The sequence below is a fragment of the Canis aureus genome, chromosome 38, assembly GCF_053574225.1.
Source record: "Canis aureus isolate CA01 chromosome 38, VMU_Caureus_v.1.0, whole genome shotgun sequence".
Taxonomy (NCBI): Eukaryota; Metazoa; Chordata; class Mammalia; order Carnivora; family Canidae; genus Canis; species Canis aureus.
The window spans coordinates 23833574-23854239 of record NC_135648.1 but is presented as its reverse complement, the minus strand read 5'-3'; the positions used below and the strand labels follow the sequence as shown (position 1 = coordinate 23854239).

The following is a 20666-nucleotide window of genomic DNA, read 5'->3' as shown; positions in this document are numbered from 1 at the left end:
TGAAAATATCAGTGAGGGTGACAAAACATGAGAGACACCTAACTCTGGGAAAGAAACAAGGGGTAGTGGAAAAGGAGGTGGGTGGGGGGTTGGGGTGACTTGGTGATGGGCACTGAGGGGGGCACTTGGCTGGATAAACACTGGGTGTTATGCTATATGTTGGCAAATTGAACGCCAATAAAAAATTAATTAATTAATTAATTAATTAATTATTAAAAAAAGCCCTTACCCCCTTCTGCATTATTGTCCCTCCTTTGTTGAGCACCAGAGTTTGCCACCCGTGGTGTGAGCGTGTGTGCATGGGGCTGAGGAGGGGGGTGGGCGCAGATGGTGCGATGGGCACATGCGCTGACCCCCTTTCCCTTCCCATGAAACCTTATTCAGATTGCTGTCTGCACCCCTGCAGAGAGCCAACCACCTGGCGTCCTCAGGTTGGGCACAGTCCTCGGGGCAGCCAGCATTTCCTCCTGAAGTGCCAGCACCAGCCAGGCCTGGGGGAAATGCAAGGGAATGCTAAGGAGCCATTACCTAAGTCCATCAGGGACTTAAGCACTGCTGGTAGGGCCCCTGGCAACTCCCATGGTAACTGCAGCACCAACCTGGGGCCAAGGAGCCCAGCGGCTTGAACCCACTTCCACTTAAGGTTTTGTGGCTCAGAGAGGTCACCTGGCTCCAGTCATCTAGGGTCCTTAGGAGAGTGGCCTCAGGGGCAGTAGGTGGCTCATCCAGAGGTTGGTGATTTGGGGCCTGTGGGAACTTGACATCCTCTGGAGGTCAGAGCAGGGCATGGATGGAGGAGAGCCGGTGTCCCTCCTGCTTGGCAGTCTAAGAAAGTTGTCCTTTTCCTGTTGAGCTCACAGCACCTGAGACTCTTCTCTTCCCACCACACATACTGCTCTGTCCACACAGCCCTTCTGGGATCTCCATACAAAGTGATAAACCCAGGGCAATTAGCAGAGGTGGTCTGGATACCAATCTGGAATGCTGCCCCTTCCTTCCCTATGGTGCTTGTGCAGCCCCACCTCCCCTCCTAGCCCCTGCCTCTCTGTGGACTTTCCCCAAGGAAAGCAGTGCCCTTTAAGTGCTTGGAGATCAGAGGGGGAGGAGGCACTAAGGGAGTGTGGTGCTTTGCTCATTAGCTAAAAGCAATGCATTCTGGCTGCTACGCACCCTCCTCCCCCCGCAGCCTCCCACAGCCCACTGGCCTGCCACTTGCTACTGTCTCTGAAGCTGGAGCCTGTCTCACCTTTCAGTGAACCTTGAAGGACACTGTTGTATAGGAGGAGGCTCCGTGCTAATAGGGACCCATTGTATTTGCTGATAATTCCCTGCCACCTGATGAGATGGGTACGTGGGGAAGCTCTGGGCACATTCACTCCCTGCAGAGGGATGGATGCTTTGTGTGGGAACTGTATACCCTGAGGAGCAACACCGCCCTCGGATACATCAGGCCACGCGTGGATACCATAAGCCCGTGCAGTTTGGCAGCACCACTAGCCCGGGAGGCTGAATTCAACCACATGCCGAGGAGGGTGGCTGCGTCATGCGTTAGAAGAGAGCCAAGGCAAGCTGCTTTTATCCCTTCTCATTTTAGAGGAGTAACTTTACACATGGCAACCACTTCCATATGTATGTATGTATGTATGTATGTATGTTTTATTAGATGAAAGTCACATGATACACAATTAGCCATTTTAACATGTACATTTCAGGGTCATTGGCCCATTTCAAGTATTGTGCAGCTCCACACCCTAGTCTCAAGAAGACTTTTTCCCTGCAGAAGAATACCCTTTACCCATTAAGCAATCTCTTCCCCCTCTCCCCTCCTCCCATTCCCTGGCAACCACAAATCTGCTTTCTAGCTCTGTGGATCTGCCTATTCTGAATATGTCATATAGAAGACATGATACAATATATGATTCTGTGTCTGGCTTTCACTTAACATCATGTCCTCATGGTGCATCTGTGTTGTAGCAACATCAAGACTTCATTTCTTTTTAAGGCTGAGTAATATTACATTGTATGGATGGACCGCATCTTGTTTATCCACCCATCCAGTGGGGGACTTTGGGTTGTTTCCACCTTTTAGCTATTGTGAATAGCTGTGAACATCTGTGAATGAGTATTTGTTTGAGTGCCTGTTTTCAATTCTTCGGAGTATATCCCTAGGGGTGGAATTGCTGGGTCATGTGGTAAATCTATGTTTCACTTTTTAAGGAAATGCGTTTTATTTGGCCCTCACAGCATCCCTGCATGCTCCACAGGGTAGATATCAGAGAGGATGTATATTAAGCATCCTTCTTATTACCCTGCACATAATATGTGCTTGGTAAATTTAAAAATATTATTATCAGATGTGGAAACTTCTCAGAGAGTGGACATGACTTGCTCAAGCACACTAAAGGTAGTAGAATCAGAACAAAACTGAGGTCTTCTGGTCTCTAGTCTATAGAGCCCATCTTCTTAGAGCAGATTTCAGGAACTCAGGCCAGAACTTTTGCCCAGAAAACAACCCCAGGAGTATGAATTGCCCCCATGGGCTCAGGGTCCTGCCCCTCCCCGACCCAAGAAGAGACAGGACACTTGTAGTTAGCTCTCCAAACCCACCAGCCTACCACACTGTCCTGCCTTCTCCTTGGGCTTCGGCCACATGGTGCCAGCCCGGACAGCAGTGGGGAGTGGCAATGATTGTAACCTACAGCTGGCTGAGCTGTCATTTCCCCTGAGCTCTTGCTGTCTCTACAGAGCCCCTCATTCTCCTGCCTCCTGGCCCATCTGCAAAAGTAGCTGCGTTGAGCCTCCTCCAGGGGAATGTGCAACCCAGAGGCTTGTCCACAACAGAAAGATCCAACTGCTTGTCTCTTCTCATCTGGGAGTTCAAGTGAACACCTCATATCTGCATCGGTGTTAACTCACTACCATCCCGAAGAGCCTTTTCCGGTGCCTTTGCTTCAGAGGGCTGGATCTGCAACTCAGAGGACTTCTGTGACTTTCCAGAAGTCAGGTAAGGGAATAACAGCTCAATTTCCTGGCTGAAGGTTTCTGACTGGACCCCATTCTCTTACATTCGCCTGATCCTGCCCTGCTCTGAGAAACCAAGAACAGGAACACAAGCTCTTGGAGAAGAGAGAGGTCACAAACTCAGGCCGGAAGGATCCAAGGAGCCATGTGGTTTACCAGTGCCTGGGGCAAGATTAGGCCCAAATCCGGAGGATCAGGCTGACTCCTGCCACTCTAGCAGACATCTCTGACCGGAGGGAGGAAGGGAGAGAGAAGTGGCAGACAGCCTGTCTTGGGCAACTTGGTAATTGTTTTGTTTCTTTAACCTATCCTTGATTCCAGCGCTGGGCCTATCCTTCTGCCCTCCTTCCTCCTTCCCCTCTAGTTAAAAAGTCTGTGGTTTAACTGCTTCAAAAAAGTGGCAGCTACTCCCAGATTTTAGGTTCTGAAAATGTCAAGACCAGTTGGGAGTTGTTTTTTTGTTTTTTTGTTTTTTTGTTTTTTTTTTTTCTCCTGAAGAGAAGGATGGAGAAGAGCCCCAGAGAGGCAAAGCTTCAGGAAATCCTGACCCTTAGGGAAGAAGTCTAGAGGACTTCCCAAGGACAGAGGCTTCTAACTTTTTACTACAGCTCCACTGATCTTGAAGGACATGAATGTCATCGGAATGGAATGTGTGGTCTGGTGAAAACAGCAGTGGCCTAACTACAGCCAGTGACTACCTTGGGGAGGAAGGAAGGAAGAGAAGTTGGCAGGCGGCTCCTGGGAGGTGGGCAATGCTCTAGTCCTTGAGCTGGATGGTGGTTATGTGGGTGTTGCTTTCCTCAAGCTTTCACATTTGTGTTTTGTGCATTTTTATATATGTATAACACTTTACAGTAAAAAAAGTTTAAAGAAAAAGAATCCTGGCCTAAGAGTCAGAATATCTGGTTCAGTCTTGGCTCTTCTACTTGTTTGTCATGACATCACAGGATGATCAGATTAAACTAATCTCTCTGGTCTTCAGTCTCCACATCTACAAAATGGGGTCAACAGACCAAAACTCTCCCAGGAAGGCTGGGAGGATAGAGTGAAAACTTGGATGTTGTTGGTGCCTTATAGGCTGTAAATCATGATTTCCAAGTAAAATATTATTTTGTTTTAGAGAGAGCTGTATAAAGGTGGATGTCCCTGGAAAGCTGGGGCTGCTAATGGGAACAGGACCAAGGAAAGGTTAATGGCCATGCTCTGGATTTAGGGGGGATGGGGTACTAGTTTCTCAAGGCTGCATGTACAAATGACCAAAAACTGGGTGGCTTAAAACAACAGAGATTTCTTCTTCCACAGTGCTAGAGGCTGGAAGTCTGAAATCAGGGTATCAGTGGGGCTACACTTTCTCTGCAGGCTTCAGAGAAGGATTTTTCCTTGCCTCTGCCTCCTTTCTATATCTTTCTCTTTTTTAAAACCTTTGCCTCCTTTCGGATGGCCCTCAGCATTCCTTGGCACTCCTTGGCTTACAGTTTCATCACTCCCATCTTTGCCTCCATTTCCCATGGCTTCTTTTTTGTGTTTCTCTAAATCCAAATCTTCTCCTTTCTTTACATAAAGACATGAGTCAGAGGGCACTTGATGAGATGAGCACTGGGTGTTATACTATATGTTGGCAAATTGAATTAAAAGAAAATATTTTTTAAAAAAGATAAAGCAAAAAAATAATAATAAAAAATAAAGACAGAAGTCATTGGCTTTAAGACCCACTCTGGTCCAATGACTTCATTTTAACTTAGTTATAGGTGCAAAGATATGATTTCCAAATAAGGTCACATTCACAGGCACTAGGGGTTAGGACTTCAACATATATTTTTAGGGAACACAATTCAGCTGACTCTAATGAGTATTCTGAGTGGAGAGACAGAGAATCTACCATGTTGTGGCTATGAGGGCTGGCTTCTCAAGACAGAGTGTCAGTAAGAAATCAGAATTTGTTGAATGCCTGTGACATGATATAAGGGCATGGTGAGGTTGTTGGTGTCATCCTTACTTTGCAGGAAAGGAGATTGAGGCTGGGAAAAGACATGATGGTTACCCAATCCCACTCTAATAAGAATGGTTTCCAGGAATATGAGAGGTGATGGAGAATTCAAGTTCAATACAGTTAAAGTCTTATCATTTCATAAAATACTGGAGAGTTGATTCCTATTCCCTAGGGAATGAAAGGATAGGAGGTTAAAAAAAAATACACTGCAGTTGAAACCAGAAACCAGGACGCATACTGCCTTCTGGAAATAATGAAGTGTGCTAAACCCTGAGACAGGATGCCCAGTGATGTACTGTCCTCTGTGCAGTGGCCAGTTCAGCTCAGAACCCTGCTTGGTTATGTGACATGGACACCAAGAACAGGACAGAGTCAAATCTCTACTCTGTCACCAACTATAGAGGTCCTCAACTCCAGCCCCAAAGTGCTCTGACCCTTGAGGTCTATGACATCGGTTCCCATCCTGGTTTTTAATGTTGCCGTTGGATTATCTGTGGGTGGTCAGCCTGTCCAGGTGTCCCCCCTCAGAATGAGAGACCCTCAGAGACCATCTGGTGAGCATTCAGCACAGCTTACTTTTCTGGCACTTTCTAAATGTAAGCACTGTGCTAGGGATGTAGAAGAGATTGGTTTTCCCACTCTCTATTTCCGGGAGACATTTCCTCTTCCCAACCCACTGGCCAGCTCCTTCCCTGGGGCCCAGCTCCACAGCAGGTGAGAATTGATCTTCTCTTACCCTGACCCTTTCCTAGGGCCACAGCTATAGTTAGTTGCCAAGAGTTCTGGTCACAGCCCCAGGTTCCGGAGAAAGGAAAAAAGTGGTGATGTTTACTCATCCACCAGCTCTGAATAGAACCTTTCAGAAGGGCCTTTGGCCAGCCAGCCAGTAGAAACCACTGCCAGGTATATCAACAACCTTGGAGAAGTTGTCCATGGCAGCTCCCTCTCCCTTTTAATAGCTCGTTCTCCAAGGGAAGACTAGAGGTCCTGGTCTTTGCTCCCCCTGCTTGGGCTGCCCTGGATGTGCCCAAAGGAGCCACAGCTGGAATCAGAATTGCAGAGGCCTTCATGGATCAATGACTCCCAAACTTAAATCTGTCTCGGAATCACCTAGGGCAGGGCCCACTTCTATGTGCTTCAGTATCACCTGGAAGGTTGTTAAAATAAGATTGCATGGGGGCGCCTGGGGGAGCTCAGTCGGTTAAGTGTCAGACTTGATTTTGGCTCAGGTAGTGATTTCAGGGTTGTGAGATCGAGCCCCATGTCATGCTCCAGGCTGAGCAGAGAGTCTGCTTGTCTCCCTCTGCCCCTCCTCTCTCTCTCTCTCTCTCTCTCTCTCTCTCTCTCTCTCTCAAATAAATGACTAAATCTTTGGGACAAAAAACCCAACAAGATTGCATGGTCCCATTCCAGCATCTCTAATTGAGTGAGTCTGGGGTAGAGGGAGAATTTGCATTAATAAGAAGTTTCCAGGTGCTAATGGAAACTTGGTGGTCTGCAAACCACATGTTAGGGACACAGGCCTAGGGCCAGAGTCTCAGGCCCCCATCCAGGGGATTCTTAATCAGAATAGAGTGGGGCCCAACTCTGCTTGTTTAACAGGCTTACAGTTGATGCTGAAGCTCAAAATTTGGGAAACCTACACCTCAGATATGCATTGTTAAGTTGGGGCCCTAGGACCTCTAAGAACACACTCAGGGGACGCTGAGGAGATGGGCTTTAAGGCACTTAGGGCAAGGACAGTGGTGTAGGGAGAGATATCTCTGTATTTGACAGCAAGTGTACAAAAGAGTTGTGAAATAAGAGTTTATTGCCCAGGGGCCCCCTGAGATAAGTGGCAATCAGGTGCTTTGTTTTTTTAACAGGGGCTGACATGGGATTGGGGGCCCTGGTTCCATGCGGGGATGTCACTCAGCTTGATTAAGGGATGTTTCCCTGCTTTGAGGTCAGAACCAGGTAAGACTCTAGTATCTTCCTTCTCCCCCTACCCAATTCCCCTCTTCCTATAATGGATAATGTCAACTTCCCTCTGAGATTAGGAGGGAAAAGGAGCTGGACTCTTAGTTATCAGCTTTGAGCTTCTTACCCTACCTGGCCTGGTGAAATTCTGTAGGGTAGAGGGGACAGAAATGAACTGGGGTCTGCCCCTGGGGTGGCTCAGGCACTTGTTAGGGGAGCCAGCTGCAGGGGCCAGCAGGAGCCCAGAGTACAGTGTGGGAGAGGGGATACAGCAGGTGATGGCCCAGGGAACCCTTAGAGCTGGGGGTCCCAAAGCAAAATGGCCAGGTTGCCCCTGCAAGTAGGGCACAGCACAGGAGTCATAGGATACACAGGTGGGTCCGTTGTTGGTGTGGAACCAGTCTGTTAGGGGTCTTCACCACCGTTAGGGCTCCAGGTCATGAGGAGGAAATGGAAAAAGCAGAGAGGATATATTGATATCTGCTCTAATGGACTGGTAGGGGCTGTCTGGAGTCTGGCTTCTGCAGAAAAAGTAGGCAAGAGTCATGTGATTGATTAACAACAGCTACCATGGAGGACCCTGGGGAAGATTTGTGATCCCTGGGCAAGAACACACAGCTCCCAGAGGAAGGAATTCACCAGAAGACTGGTGGAGAGACCTAGGTCCTCAGGGTAGAAGAAAGGGGGTCTCAAGAGCAAGGTAGAGGGGCACCTGGGTGGCTCAGTTGATTGGGCATCTGACTTCAGCTCAGGTCATGATCCCAGGGTCCTGGGATTGAGCCCCACATTGGGCTCCTTGCTCAGTGAGGAGCCTGCTTCTCCTCCCTCCACTGTTCCCCCCGCCCCCACTTGTGTTATCTCTCTCAAGTAAATAAACAAAATCCTTAAAAAAAAAAAAAAAAAGGTAGAAAGCTGGTTGTCACAACTCCAGCCTGCAGTCAGAGGGGGACTAATGACCAGGGGCTTGACGCACAGATCCAGGCACTGGGCTCCAGCAGCTTTAATCCCTCATGACCAGAACCAGGCCTGGGACACAAGACTGTGCCGTGGCCCCTGCTGGAGTGGGAACTAGGCAAGGCCACCTGCTGGGCCAACCTGGACTGACTCATTCCAGAAAGAAGACAAATGGGTTCCTCAGGGTTTCCGAGTCCTGCTGGCAGTGCTGACCTCTGGGCCCTAACCTCATCTGCTTAGGCTCTGCTGAGGGCCTGGCCAGGTCTGGCCAAGTCATTTGGGAAGAGCCTGAGAGCAGAAGAAAAATAAAATAGCCAGGATCTGGGAGATACATTAACTTTTCCACTCTGCGTCCTGAAATCAGTTTTTCCATAGAGGAAATTTAATGCCATGCCTCTGCCTCCTTCTTGACCTCTGTGGCCCTGGCTAGGCCTCCTGACCTTGTTGCCTCATCTCATCCTTTAGAAGACGGTGTGCTTCCATTCAGGCGAAGCTCAACACTGAGAACTCCCATCCATGCCACTCTGAGGCATCTGGTTCCTGCGCAACGCTGGCTGCTGCTATAGGCGCATGCACATTCCTATCTGAGGACAGAAGGGGTCGTGATGGGCCCACAGTTTAGTCCTAGAGCTTCAGCGTAGAGCCAGTCAGCATGGAGGACCCAAATGAATAGCGTGTGGCAGCCTGGAGGACACATCTGGTCTCAGGGCTCCTGGGCTCTGAGTGGAGCTGGCTGGGGAGAGGCGGCAGTAGGAAGGCAGCCCCTTCCATTCACAGCAACCCCCTCACCCCGTCCTCTGCAAATAGGCTATGGAGAGTGGCCTTGGACCTCCACCCACACATGAAAATCACCCAATGGGAGCATTGCCTCTTCCCAAACTGGTTCCCTGAGAAGCTCTTCATTTCTTCACCAGGGGCTCAGGGCCCTGTCAAATTTTCTCACCACCACCTACCCTACTGCAGTGCAGCTGGGAAGTGATCTTACCAGCACCTCCTCCCTGGCTCCCGCCTCGTCTTCCAAACTTGGAGGACATAGGCCTTTCTCTTTCCTTCCTTCTTTTTTTTAAAATTAAGATTTTATTTATTTATTCATGAGAGATACACAGAGAGGGGCAGAGAAACAGGCAGAGGGAGAAGCAGGCTCCCTGAGGGAAGTCTAATGTTGGACTCGATCCCAAGACCCTGGGATCACAACCTGAGCCAACCAGGCATCCCACCAGGCTGCTTCCTAAAACTCAGCTGTCTCCCATGTACCCTCCACTGCTCAGCATTGCCTAGATCACAGGGCTGCCTTTTAAAGCTTTTCATGGTCTGTTCCTTGTCCCTGATCTATTACATAGGATGGCTCTGCTCTGCAACTCAACCGATATCAGCTAGGTAGGTTGAGGCTGAGTACAGAGGGGTAAAGTGGATCAGGAAGGGGGAGTGGCATTTGAGGGTGATGGCAGCGGCCAGTGAGATGCACAGCCACTGGGGAAATAAACATAAAATGATGCTATGGGGGCGGGGACAGTGAATAAACGGAACCAGTGCCACCACACCTGCGCTGTGTGAATCAATCCCAGCCCTCAAGAGCCAGTGAGGCCTCAGAATGCTTCTCAAGGGAGTGGGGGGGGGGGGCATGCCCATGTGCTCAGAAACACAACATGGAGAGTACATCTAGTGACCATCCCTGTCTAGAACAGTGAGTGAAGCATCTGAGCTTCTCTGAACAGTAGACCCTGCCTTAACTAGTACCCAGTGAAGATGTGGCAGGCAAAATAGTAGACTGAGAGGGTCAGGGGTGGGAATCAGCTACCCTACCAATGCCAGCCTCTCTGGGGAGGCCCCATGGCCATGTGACTGGGTTCCAGCCAATGCAATGAGGAGGAGCTAAGCGCTATTTAGGGGCCTGGCCTATAAAGGTCTCTGGTACCTAGGCCTGTGTGACTCTCTCCATCCTAGCACCCTGGGTGGCAGGCGTGGAGGTGGTGGAGCCTTAGGAGGGAAAGACCCTCGATGCCAGCCACAGCTCAGAGGAGGGAGGGTTGCCTGCTAGGCAAGTAAGACCAATTTTGAACTTTTCATGAATAAGAAGAATATTTCCATCAAATTTGAGCTGTTTGTATTTTTAGGCTTATTTGTTATAGCAGTTAGTATTATCTTACCAAATAGAGGGAGTGAGGGTAGGATTCCAGGAGCCCACATCCGAGAGACTTAAGGGTAAAAAGAAGGTGCAGCAAGGTCTAGGTTACAGGAGAAAAGTCCTTCCTGATCCATGCATCCTGGAAGAAGGGGAGGAGTGGGAATGTTAGGGCAGGAACGGAGTAGGGGTTAGGCCAGCTCAGGGCAGGGCAGGGGAGCAAGCAGGAAGAAGACAGAGAGAGCAAGCACACCTGGGTAAGCCAAGATACAGGTTGTGAGAGGGACAGAGCAGCCCTTCCACTAACTCCTCTGATCTCCTTTGCCTCTGCAACCTCTCCAGTTGTCCCCCTTGTTTGGCTCCTGCATTTCCTCCCATTTTCTGCTAGAGGAAGGTCTTGCCTCTTCTGTGAGAGCCAGAGAAGACCTTCAAGAAATGCCAGCTCCTAGAAAGCAAATAATATACTGGATTCAAATGTTAGCTGATTCAAATATTTGCACCAACTAATGTTAAGCACATTAATCACCCTTGGGGTTGCTCCTCAGGGGACAGGCAGGAGGGGATTTGTGATCTAGGGACAGGAGTTTTAGCTGAGGGTCCAGAGCATTTCAAGGGGGAGAAGACTTTTAGTTAAAAGCCTAGTTCTGATCCGAAAGGAAATTGAGCCAAGTGAACTACGAAGTAATTTCTGACCTTGGGAAAATAGAAGGCAAACCAGCCCCCAGGATTACAGAGAACACTGAACTGATTATTGCAATGCCTGCAGGGTCTGTTTACTCAATAAGATGGTATTTAAAGGTTCAGGGTTTACCAAGCTGTGGCCTCCCAGGGAGCCTGGAAGGTTTCTAGAAGGACTTGGGGGCCTTCATGGTATGTTCTGTGATTACCTCCCTTGGCTCAGACTGTCCCTAGGGCATAGCAGGGGAAGCCTTGACTTCCTCAGGGCCTTAACCTGACAGAGAACTTCCCAGGATTTAGGCCTGGAACTCTCTCAAAAATAAGCAAACAGCATGTTTTCTTCACCAATGTGCTCTGACCTTAGGAGAAATAGCTAAGGCAGGAAGACATAGAAGAATCCAGAACAATTTCTTTGAAGGGAGTTCTTGTAATATAATGGCAGATCTAGACATAGCTGGGAACTGTCAGTAGCTGCATAATGAGACAGAGGAGGAAGCATGAACTCCAGAGTCTGAGTTCTGAAGATGTCTTTATTTCACCCTCTATTAGGAATAATAACATTTCTGTTTATGCAATTGCCAGATGAGAGGTTTCTTTTCCCCTCAATATGATTCCACAACTTCTGGTTTCCATCACTGCTGTTGGGAAGTCTGCGGTTGTCTACATTTCATGCCTTTGCTGGTGATTTTGCTTTACTCTTTCACTGATGGCAAGATCCTCTCCTTGACTTTATTATTCTTCACATTCCTCGAGATGTGTCTAGGTGTGAATTTCTGTGTGTTCATTCCTCATGGTATATGTTGTATTCCTCTCTAGATTCATGTCTTTCCTCAGTTCTGGAAAATTCTCTTCAAATATTATCTCTCCTCCATTCACTCTCTTGTCTCCTGGGATTCTCATTAGATGTTTATACAGTTTTTTTATTCTATCCTCCATTCTTGCTTAATGCTTTTCATATGTTCTCTCTCTTTGCCTTATTTTATACTTTGCTTATTCTCTCCTGAGCTATGACTCATCTTCTGTCTAAGCTTCTTATGGTGTTTCACCAAGGGGTGCCTGGCTGGCTCCAGTCAGTAGAGTGTGTGACTTTTTATCTTGGGGATGTGGGTTCGAGCCCCATGTTGAGAGGAGAGATTATTAAAAATAAAAACTTTCCCCCCAAAATATGATATTTTATCTGTGAAATGTCTTTTTGGTTCTTTCCTCAAACATGCCTGGTCACTTCTGGTGATATGTAGTTCCCTGCTCATATTTGTCACCTTGTTTCAAATTTCTTTAAACATGGGATCCCTGGGTGGCGCAGCGGTTTGGCGCCTGCCTTTGGCCCAGGGCGCGATCCTGGAGACCCGGGATCGAATCCCACGTCGGGCTCCCGGTGCATGGAGCCTGCTTCTCCCTCTGCCTATGTCTCTGCCTCTCTCTCTCTCTCTCTCTGTGACTATCATAAATAAATAAAATTAAAAAAAAAATTTCTTTAAACATTTTATATATCATGACTTTCTATTCTGTATCTGATCATTTCGATATCTGAAGCCCTTATGAGGAAACAGGGGGCTACGTGTGCTGTGGTGGTTTATCTCTTGAGTATCTGGTGATCTGTGATTGTGATCTCCTAGTCGGTTGATTGAATTTCTGAAAAACCTGGAGAATGAACGTGAAAATGTTTCCTCAGTGAGAATTAGCATTAGTTTCTGCTGGAAGCAAGGGGCAGTCCTGAGCAGGGACTGCTTTATCCCCATGTGTCCTTGGCTTAACCTCAGAGTATTGGATTCAGCTCCCCACTTTGCTGATGGACCAAGGTTTGGTCTCTTAAGGGCAGCCCTGATATGAGCATTTGTCCTCTGGACAACCTTTGTCTTTAACTTCTGCTCGCTGTTCCCAGTACTGGTTTTAATTCATGGTTTTTAAGGCCTTTTATTTTTTATTTTTATTTTTTTAATATTTTATTTACTTATTCATGAGAGAGAGAGAGAGAGAGAGAGGCACAGAGACACAGGTAGAGGGAGAAGCAGGCTCCTTGTGGGGAGCCCAATGTGGGACTCTATGCCAGGTCTCCAGGATCACACCCTGGGCCGAAGGTGGCGCTAAAACGCTGAGCCACCAGGGCTGCCCATCAAAATGGCATTTTAAAACACAAATTAGGGACTCCTGGGTGGCTCAGAGGTTGAGTGTCTGCCTTTGGCTCAGGGCATGATCCCGGGATCCAGGACTGAGTCGGGCATCGGGCTCTCTGTGAGGAGCCTGTGTCTCTGCCTTTCTCTCTGTGTCTCTCATGAATAAATAAATGAAATCTTAAAACACACACACACACAAATCAACAAAAGACTGATTATGGGATAACATCAAGTCTGAATTCTAACAATATAAAAAAATAAATGATTTGAAAACGTTGGAATTCTAAGCAGGCCTTTTGGTTGCAAGGAGCTCACTCAAGCTGCTTTAGGGTGTACAGGGCCTTGTGGTTGTTCTGAAACCAGAAGGTCATTGGGATTCAGCCACATTCTCTCTGTCTCTGTCTGTCTCTTCATCTCTCTTTCCATATTTCTCTCTCTCTCTCTCTCTCTCTCTCCTCATAGCCTCTGTTCACTCCCAGTTCTGCTCCCTCATAACCTCATTTTGCGCATGACCATCATGGCCGTTCTCTTCTTTGTATATCTTTTCACTTTAACTTCCACTGTTATCTATCTCCTTTTTCCAATAGTTCCTAGCTTAGATTCCTGAGAGCAACCATATAGGATTATCTCAGTCTAATTAGCCTGACTGTTAGCCTGGACTGGCCAGCCTGTGAATTGGCTGCCATTGGGTTCTTTGCCTCCAGGCAACTGTATCCAGAGAGACAGAATCACAAGGTTACAGGGGCTGTAAGCAAGGAAATTTTCCTTAGAAGTTTGTGTGCTTGGCAGGCTTTTACTTAAGATACACTTTACAACTGTCAGGGAAAATACAGAGCAAAGGGTTTGTTACAAAGGGTTTGTGTCGAGACCTGGTGACTTGAGAAATGCTAGTCATTGAGACAGGCAAGGAGCTCAGCAGCTGTTAGATACTAGGTGCTCAATGAATGTTAGCTTCCTTCCTGCAGAAACTTTTCATCCTTGACCCGTGAGGACAGGTGACCTCCTGAGATTCCCTTCCAGCTTAGGGTTTTCATGGCATGAACACACACATCTAAAAGCACTCCTGGTGGTTGGGAACCTTTGATGTCTACCTGTTTTAACCTTAAACTTCTGTATGTGAGCCCTAAAGAAGAGACATTGACTTCTCTGAAGCAACACAGAAACATGAAGCCAAATTGGCAGGACTTGGGTGGCCCAATGGCTAACAGCATGGACTCTGGAGCCAGACCACCTGAGTGTGAACCCTGGACCCATCGTATAATCTATTATCAACTCCATGACCTTGGCCAAGTGCCTACCTCTTTGTGTCTCATTTTCCTCATGTGTGAAATAGAGGTCTCCTTACACAATTGTGGAGATTGAGTTGATACACACAAAACCTTCAATCCATGCCACCATAACAAAGGCCCAATAGATATAAGTTATTGTACTGTCAAAACTTCCAGAGGTCATCCTGCTAATTGTATGCCTCTCCATGACCCTACTTTCAATCTACATCAGAGAGCAATGAGTCTCTTCTTAGAATCTTTTGGAGGAGACTCCACGAACATCACAGAAAATCCTTGGCCCATAAAGAAGTAGACATTTCCTCTCTGGTTCTAATCTCATTCTGCTACAACACAATTTTATGTCATCTTTGTGTCTTCTTGTCCTCAAAGGAAAGAAGGTCATGGCCCCCTAGGCCCTTGCCCATGTACCAAATGAATCCACAGCTAGAGACAAGCTCCTTCCCTTTGAACAGTGGGAAGAGGGCCAAGATGTTTTAGAGGCAGATGGTAGCAGCTGGAAAGAAACAAGGGAAGCTTGATACATTCAAACCTATCCCTTCAGGGCCTGTGACCTCTCCCCCTTCCCCTTAGGACCTTCCCTCTAAAGAACTTTTAGCCTAAATTGAATGATGAAATATGTCCCTGGAGAAAATCAACAATCCTTATCAGGATAGAAAAATGTAAATATTTGGTATTTTCTCATTACACATGGGGAGTCTTTAAAAAGAAATATGTTTGGGTGTGTTTCTATTAAAAGAAATCCTTTCTTCAAAATATTTCAGTTCTTCTATTTTTAGAAGATTGTGACATTCTCCAAGCATTTGAATCAGTTTTGTGGAAGTCACTGGGCTTCCTCCTGCACACACATTGTCATGTCTGCATACACAAAGGTGCAGGCAGAGGGAACACACACAGCTGCATACGTCCTCCTGTACACATTCAAACGCCAGATATCTACAATATGGCACCCACATAAGCTTGTCTACACACATATACGTCTCTAGACATTTGGATTCATGATAGATGATTCCACTACATACTAACACATACATATGAACAAGTAGAAGCTGGTAGATGGAGCCATTTCTGGAGCAGCATTGGCACATACTAGCATGGAATACATGTCCACAGTGCATCTTTAGAGTGGCTAATTCACCAACAGGTTTCATAAAAAAGAAAATTGTGTATTTTTAGGGAGGATCAGAAATCTAGCTGAATTCCCAAAGCTGCTAGGTTCCCCCATTCCTCCCTGTCCTGTACTTGGCCCTGGAGTGAAATGACTGAGCTCCAGTGAAATTCCCCAAGGGAATTGGGGCTGGAGGGTTATTCTAATTCAGAACAGCGGATCCTTGAATGTGGGCCCTTGAAAGAATCCCATGGTGCCTAAGCAATGTCCACTATGAAAGGAGAAATAAATAGCTCCACCACTGGAAACAAGTGTCCAGAAAACAGCAAGTTTATCCTGTCCTAGAGCCAAGGAACAGCCAGGTGCCGATTGTATCCCTGGGGAAGGGGGAGGGCAGTGCAGCCACAGACTAAGTCCTGTTATAGGAGAGAGACGAGAGGGCAGGATAGGAGGAAAATCTGAATCTATAAGCTTGCGTTTTATACAAACCAGACTCATAAGTTTGCTTTACTTCAGCTGGAACTCACATCACAGCTGCCCTATTTACTTACCTACCAGCTGCATTCCTTAGAACTGATTTTGTTCCCATTTGAAAGGAAACCAGGCAGAGCTGGGAAAATATTTCCTCAGCCAGCTCCTCAGCACCGCTGTCTGAGGGAGACCATCTGGCCAAGATACCCTTCAAGTAAATGCAGCATTGTGCCCTCCCCACAGAGAGGAGGCTGTGGGGGGAGGCCAGAGAACATGGCAGGGTGATGCTGCAGGCATTCTAACTGCACTCCCTTGGGTCCCCAGGGTCCAGCAGTGTGCCCCACTCTCTGGGAAGTAGGAGTGTGGTTGCTGATCCCCACAGGCTATTTGGAGCTACCAAAACTAAAGTCACTGAACACAGAGTTAGGAAGAGATGCTCATCAGAGCTTCATTTTACAATATTTCTGCCATTAGATACAACAGAGGTACATAACATCAAGAGCATGGATAATAATAAAATACAGTAGAACAATTAGCACGTGATGAGTTTTCAATATCTATTATCTTTGTCTTTAATGTGACGTTGTCAGTTTATATAAGTGAATTCCGAATGTTGTATGACTTTAACGAGCAGCTCACAAGGTTCTGGAAAGTTGGACAGTTCATTCTTGTGAGCCAGTGAGGGCTGGCTCCCGAGCATGCTGTGGGAGTTCCTCTTTTACTTAGAGTCTGAGGATAATAAATGCATTGGTGTTAGAACTGCTCTCATTAGAAGCCATGGCCACGTCACCAAGGGAGGTTCAGCGTGGGCTCCATTTCTTTAAGGAGATTCTGTGTTCCCAAGGTGAAACAGCCTGGGAGAGAAAAGAGGTTGAAAAACAATTTTTGGTGGGGAGTGGGATGGTGGTCTACTTACCACGTGTACTTGACCAGAACAGCTCAACACACAGGTCAGGAGTTTCTACCTTCCCCAGCCAGCTCCAAATTGTACACACTTCAGCTTATAGAGTCAAGATGATGTGACAGCTTCTTGAGCGCCTTGTGCTCAAAGGACAGTTCTCTGGCTGGAGTTCCCTGACGTTATCTGGGTCTCCGGCCCTTGCCATTTTACCTGGAGGGTCCTGGAAGGTCTGTGGCTATTGTGTCTCCCTATTATTTCTTAGACCCCACTTAAAGGAGTTGGAATACCACTTCTTTCCCAAAGCTCTCTTATGGGAAACATTTGTAGATGAAAGGGAGGGCATTTCACCCAGCTGGGGTGGAGGGGGCCCTGGGCATCTACTCCAGCTCTGAGTAGATTTTTCTTTCTGAAAAATGACTGAACTTTATCCAAAGTATGCAGATCCAGAAATAGCAGTGTGCAGAAAAACAGAGTATAGGGACTGAAACTTGGGGGAAAAATCCTTTTAGTGGCTTTGCAGGGCTAAGAACTGAGCTAGATTCACAGCTCCTGCATTTTTTTGAAGGATATACAGAGCACACCAAGGACAGGAGGGTCAGATGACAGACAGTGGGAAGCCTCTGAAAGGTTGAAAGGGCAGAGAGGTGGGTATGAGTGGTGTTAACAGGTTTATGTCTTCCATTTTAGGGTTGTCTGTGATGGCTGCTGATAGACACAACCAACCCCACAATTCTTCATACTCATGAGCACTTTGTGATGCTGGCCCTGTGATTTAGTGCCCTTCATCCCCCTCTTGTCTTCACCTCCCTCCTGCCCCATGGTAGATATCATGGCCCTTCAGGGTACTCACACAGCACATACTTGTCTTCCTCCAGTCTATTTACCCAGCAAAACCCAAACCTTGGTCAATCCAGCTTTCTGTTCTGTACCATTTCCAAGCAAGCAGACATGGTCAGAAGAAAGCCACCCTTGCATGGCCTGGTCTTCTAAATGTGAGATGACTCATCTCTAAATGAGGCTCAGTACTGCTGGGAAATCCAGCTACACTTTCCTAGTTGATCCCCCACCCCACCCCCACCATCCCCAGCTACAAGATGAACAGCCTCTATTCTATTGAGACAGGTCCCTTCCCTGAAACATTGGGCTGATCCCTTCTCCTCCTGTCTACTCAAGACCATTGCTTAGATAGGGGAAAGATTTAAGAAACAGAAAGGTCTCACTTGACCATTGTAGTGAGCTGTAAGCATGTAGGTATTTTCTAGCCTTGGTGCATATTAAAAACAGACATTCTTCTCTTGGATCACATGTTTCTTGGTGATGCTCCTGTTGTGGTCCTCTGATGACAGCTTCCTTGATACAGACCATGCCTTTCCTCTAGCTGCACACTTACCATTCCTTCCTTAGCTCATGGGTGTCCTGGGGTCCAAACCACACAGATTCTTGTTGGGGGGCCCTAAAGTTCCTTCAAGCAGTCTTCTTGGGCAGGGTCCCATTATAGAGAGCCCCCAGGCCACCATCCCTATTCCAGGCTCCTATCAAGATATTGGTCCTATCATCATGGAGAACAGAAACTTCCCGACACAGCTCTCTCTGCTCCCCAATGCCAAAGCACTAGCCAGCCACACACAGTATCTTGCATTTATTATAGGCATGGGTACTGCACCACTCTGTTATCCCATTATATTCTCCATATGGTCACTTAATGTCCTCATCACTTGGTTTGAGAGGCAAGCTTCTCTTTCCCTCCTTTGCAACACTCCTACAGCTTTCACCAAAAACTAAATCCTCTTATATAGGTACTATTATAACAAGAAGGGAAAAAATTCTCCACAGATTTTCAGAGACAAAATTAAAAATATAATTATTGAGTACATTTTCTTAAAAGATTTTATTTATTTATTCATGAGACACACACACACACACACACACACACACACACACACACACAGAGGCAAAGACACAGGCAGAGGGAGAAGCAGGCTCCATGCAGGGAGCCTGATGTGAGACTTGATCCTGGGACTCCAGGATCACACCCTGGGCTGAAGGCAGGTGCTAAACCACTGAGCCACCCAGGGATCCCTTGAGTACATTTTTTTAAAATAATGCAGGTCTCCTAATAAGGATGGAATTCTGTTTTTGGTTAGGAGAAGATTAGACTTAATTGGGGCTCAAAATTAGCATTCCTTATTATTGAACTGATTGCAAGTGTCCCCCCTAAAAACCACTCTTGTGGGCTATACATAACAGACAGTGGGCTGGATTTGGCCCATAGGCCATAGTCTGCTGACTCATAGATTCGCCTTTATGCAGTGGGTTGTAATCTGCTACTAGCATGTATTTGGATATTCAGATTATCCCTGATTCAACTGTACAAGCCCCTTCAAGCCAGCTTTTGTGCCCTTTGACTTCCATCATTCTTTGAACTCTTTCTTGTTCCAGGCTCATTTTGTACTGTCTCTGTTCCAGCCTTGAAAGCAGACATTTCTTCCAAGAGCCCTCATGTCTTTCAGTGGAGAGTGATATTCAGAAGCTGGGATCTGAGTGCCACATGTACTTGTAGCTGCTGGAGTGTTGCTCTTCCCAGACCCTCTCAATGGACAGAGCTAGAACATATGTGTGTGTTTACAATGCCCTTGATTCTAATCTAATACTGCAGGACAGTTTCCACTCTTCTCCTTCCCTGTATTTGTAACTCCTTTTTCCAAAGAAGAAAACCCTGGCTCTCACTATAATTAAAAGACTATTTCATTCCATCAATTACCCCTGTAACCAATTTCCCATCCCTGTTGCCAACCCTGCCCCTTAGTGACACTCATTCATCCTGCTTGGGCTCTGATGTTCTTTTCTGGGCCATCCTTGTGTGTGGACATCTGGTCACCATGCATGGGCTCCGACTCTCCATGCAAGCTGCTCTTTTACATGGTACCTCTACTTTCCCTGTTTGGACAGACACCTCATGATAGATACCACCCTCTACTCACAAATGCCCGCTCCCCTGCACTCTTCATGCCCTCCTCCCCAGACTTTTTTGGGCTGTTCTCACATGCATACGCTGCATACCCTACTTGGGTGCTAACTCCCCACGCCACTGTTCCTCCTACTAACGTGGACACCTTCCTGCTCTGCTCAGGCTCAAACACTCCATGCCAGTCCTCCCCTGCTATGCGAATGCCCTCCTTACCTTGTTTGGGCTCAGACACCCAGTGCTGGGCCTTCACATAGCACAGGTGAATCCTTTCCTCACTCTGTTCTGGCTCCGACACCTCATGCTAGGTCGCCCCTCTCCATGGATGCCTACCTTGCTCTACTTTACCTAATTGCTTTAAGACTGAATTGTGCAGGAAAGGGAAGGAGTAAGGTTGCTTTCAAAATGCTTTACAAAGTTATTCAGATTAAAAAAAAAACAGCGATAACTAACGCTCATAGTGCTTACTAAGGGCTAGGTGTTCTAAACACTGTGCATGAAACCCATGTAATCCTCAGGGTTTCTATAGGAGGTTGTATAATTATAATCTTTAGGTTAGAGAAGAGGAAATTGAGCACTGAACGGTTTAGTAACTTGTCTGAGGTCACACAGCTCATAAGTGATGGAACCAGGACTAGGGCAAATCAGTTTCTAGAGTCTGTGCTGTTAAACACCGTGCTGTATCGTATGCATATTGCAAACAAAACTCAACAGATACAACTATGCTTCATAGGAAGGAAAATCATTGCTATAATAAACATTTTATTTTTTTATGCAATTGTGCAAGTTTCCTTAGGGTATGTTCATAGCAGTGAAATAAGTGATGTGCATCTTCAACTTTGCCAAAATATTTTTCCAAAATGGTTTTACCAGTTTACATTCCAACTAGGAGAATACAAGTTCATATTTTTTCATTTCTTTGGCAGTGCCCGGTGTTGTGAGACTTTTACATTTTTCTAGTCCGATGGGTGTGAATATCCTTATTAATTTTCCAATTTGCGGGACACCTGGTCGGCTCAATGGTTGAGTGTCTGCCTTTGGCTTAGGCTGTGATCCTGGGGTCCTGGCATCGAGTCCCACATTGGGCTCCCCAGAGG

At 46.8% G+C, this 20666-nt stretch overlaps 2 long non-coding RNA genes across 3 annotated transcripts in view; one reads left to right on the top strand and one right to left on the bottom strand.

The window, feature by feature from the left end:
* Positions 1 to 1178: 1178 nt before the first annotated feature.
* Positions 1179 to 12174, top strand: LOC144307064 (uncharacterized). Of its 2 annotated transcripts, XR_013374026.1 has the most exons (4): positions 1207 to 1564; positions 2746 to 3766; positions 6877 to 6967; positions 8390 to 12174. It is a non-coding gene; the product is annotated as an uncharacterized LOC144307064 (long non-coding RNA). The 2 variants fall into 2 exon arrangements; XR_013374027.1 differs by lacking the exons at positions 6877 to 6967; positions 8390 to 12174 and having other exon boundaries at positions 1179 to 1564; positions 2746 to 3900.
* A 4072-nt stretch (positions 12175 to 16246) lies between these two features.
* Positions 16247 to 20666, bottom strand: part of LOC144307157 (uncharacterized) — a 32240-nt gene continuing 27820 nt past the window's right edge. Inside the window, exon 3 of the long non-coding RNA XR_013374083.1 lies at positions 16247 to 16557. This is a non-coding gene — a long non-coding RNA (uncharacterized LOC144307157). The remainder of the gene's footprint in view (positions 16558 to 20666) is intronic.